Raw genomic sequence first — 3,340 nt, forward strand, 5'->3', positions numbered from 1 at the left:
GTAGGCTTTATAGAAAGCTCCAAGATCAAAATCCACTGGATGGCAAATCCAGTGGCATAGGCTGTAAATATTTGAGGGTTTTATAACCTATGGATTTTAATTCAATTTTTGGGGTTAGAGACCTCAGAAAAGGCTCAAATTTGGAGGATTTTCTCCAGAGACATGTCCCATCAGTATGCAACTGACAGACTCTGTATCGAATGTAATTTGATTGGATTTTGAAGTATTTGAAAATTCTCGGGAAAAGGCTTTTAGGACTTAGCCTTTTAGCATGTGATTTTGGTTTCAAATTCTGGATTTGGATTGATTAAATGTCTGGATTGATTTATGATCTAGGTAGATCCTAAAGTCTGACTTCTAGAAAGATCTTAAGGTCTAGAGTAGATCCTAAGGTCTAAAGTCTAGAAGGATCCTAGGATAGATCCTAAGGTCAGGATTCTAGGAAGATCCTAGAGTTTGAATTGATTTGGGAATTGAATTGATTTAGGGTCAAGATTGATCCAAGTGACCTCATACAAAAATGAGGTCAATAGTCCCATCACTCAATCAATATACCATGGACTCCTCATAACCTCCCTTATCAAGTGTTGACTGAGTTGACGGGTCAAACCAGTCAACCTAAGTCTTAAAGACTCATTTTCATGGCTAAACTCTCCAATTCAATGGATCAAGCCCTAACCTTATCCATGTAGCCTTTAAAACTATATTCCATAGTCTGCCTTGATGCCACATCACCAGCCATTGACTGAGTTTACTAATCAAACCAGTCAACACTAGGCTTAAAGAACCATTCCTATGGTCAACCCGATTCATTAAACTTTGTCAAGCTCAAACCCGACCCATGCAGGCATATCACATGGCTCAAGAACTCAATCCAACTCCAGCTCAGTAGCCCATGCCCCCATTTACTGGTCAAATAGTCAAATGAGAGCTTGAATGGACTCACTCGGTCAACATACTCAATCTAAACCCTTTAGCCCAATCCAGGCCAATCCAATCCTTGCTTTTGACTCTAGAAGCTTCTCTAAACTTAGCCAGACCTGGCTCAACTCTTGGCGTGCTCCTGAGCTCAACCAAGAGCTCAATTGAACTCACTTGGTCAACCCGACCGAACCACTTTACCCATTCCAACCCAGGCCCATCCAGCCTCTAGATTCAATTCCAAAAGCTTCCTGGGAGCAAATCAAACCTAACCCAAGCCCTGGTTTGAGCTCTAATGTCTTGTGGTCCCCTCCCATGTGAGGACAAACAAGGGAGTGGCTAGCTCACCCTGCCCCGTACAGTCCTTCTCTCTGTCCTTCTAACCACCTGGTCCAGGAGTCCAGCATCCAAGAGACTTCCTTGATCAATCACAGCCGCTCGTTTTGGCTCCAAACGGCTGAATAGAGCAAAATGATGAGGAGAGCTCCTTGGAACCGATCTTGCATTCCAGTCATTTCCCAGAGCTTTGAGAGTTTTGTTTCAACTCCCCTTAGCTCTACCTTCATTTTCCCATCGATTCTCTACGTTTCAAAGCTACCAGCGGCGAGATCGGTGGTTGACCGAGATCTAACTCCGTCCAAGTCGATATAGCTCCCCGTAGAAGCTTCCTCTTGGCCGCGAGTCTTCTATAGATCAAAACGTGGACAATCTACAAATCCATAAATATATAGACCGTTCAGAGTCATCATCCAAAACTTGGTAAATTCGAATTCCTATGTTCTTATCTTGGTTTCTAAATAGACATTCATCTAGGGATTTTTAAAGCACGAAAACTATTCCCCACACTTTATCTAATTGACTTTCATATAGATCTCAAAGATCAAGCCATTTAATCCTCTGTAAATAAAGTTTAAAACATTTATTGAGTTTAGGGTTTTCGAATCCCTGAGCTCAGTGACGAAATCAGGACCGTCCGTCATCTTTGTTTATTACGAACTGTCAGGATTTTGTTTAGATCAACCATCTGCTTTGAGCCCCTATAAACGTGAGATGGTGAGATCAGGTCCGGCTACATCTGATCCGTTTGTTTCAAACGGCAGGATTGTCTGTGGTCGTCCGATCTCTTAAACGAGATCAAGCCACGGGATTCAATCCCCTCCGTCGGATCGAGCCGCAGTTGATCCGATGCCTGTTAGACTGTGCTGACTCATTTAAGTGAGCACAGTCAGTTGACTGTCGCCGTTTGGATGATCCACTCGCCCGCTGCCGCGTGTAAATCCCAGATTTATGTTTTATTTTAATTGTTTTTATCACAGAACTTCAAAAAATGATATAAAATAAAATATAAGTCCTTTTTTTTTTCTGTACAACCACTCATTTTTCTCGGAATTAAATTTCCTATTTACTAAAAATAAAATTAGAGCCTAATTTCCATTATTTTAAAATTTATATTTCAAACCCTAGAATTTTCCTTAGTTTCATTTAATTATATTTTATTTAAATATCTAATAAACCAAAAATTAAATGGCATGATATCTGAGATGTAACACAGGTTCTTTGATTTTTGGGGAATTTTCAGAGTTCGATTTTAATCCTAAATGAATTTTAAATGTTTAATCCATTACTTGGATTAAATAGTTTCAAGTTCATTTACAAACTCTATAATCATTTAATCATAGCATTTTAGAATTCTATGGAATCAGTGTATGGTCATACTTTCACTTAAATTGAGTTTAGATCCATGATTATATATAGCTTAATTAAATTTTACTTTCAAATGCATGTTAATCTAGCTTAAAGAATCAACAAAATATATATGATCATGCTATGGAATTGGATTAACTTCAATTAGGATATATTTATATATATCTCTTAATAAACTTAATTCAATTTCATATATCTATTCCTTTTTATAATAAATTGTTTAAGTTCATAGGCTATCATATAACCTATGATTAAAATGATTTATTATAAAAATCCCTCCATAGAATATTAGGATCACTTCTTCTTTATTGTTCATGATTGATTGGTGTGCTTATAATTTAGTGTTAAAAGGTTAGAAGAACATTGATTTTCTTACCTACAACTTAATGACATTGAGGAATAATAATTAAGGATAGTGTCTTAGCTAACTTAGAACAATCTAGGTGAACTACACACCATTCCTTTTGGAATGAAACTCAAACTTAGAGAACTAGTGTCATGTACCTAATGATCAAACTCACTTTGATTTGATATTAATTAATCTTATAACAACTAGTAGATTAAGGATCTTTTGCTTTTGTTTTAACAAACCCAAATAAATCAAATAAATTCTTAAAATCTAAATCAAATTTCAATTAAATCAAATCAAACATAAAAATGAACTTACAATCTTTTAAAAGATCAAAACAAAAGCTTGAATCCCTAAAACTTAAAT

Source organism: Dendrobium catenatum, unplaced genomic scaffold (assembly GCF_001605985.2).
Source record: "Dendrobium catenatum unplaced genomic scaffold, ASM160598v2 original_scaffold_169515, whole genome shotgun sequence".
In the NCBI taxonomy this organism is placed as follows: Eukaryota; Viridiplantae; Streptophyta; class Magnoliopsida; order Asparagales; family Orchidaceae; genus Dendrobium; species Dendrobium catenatum.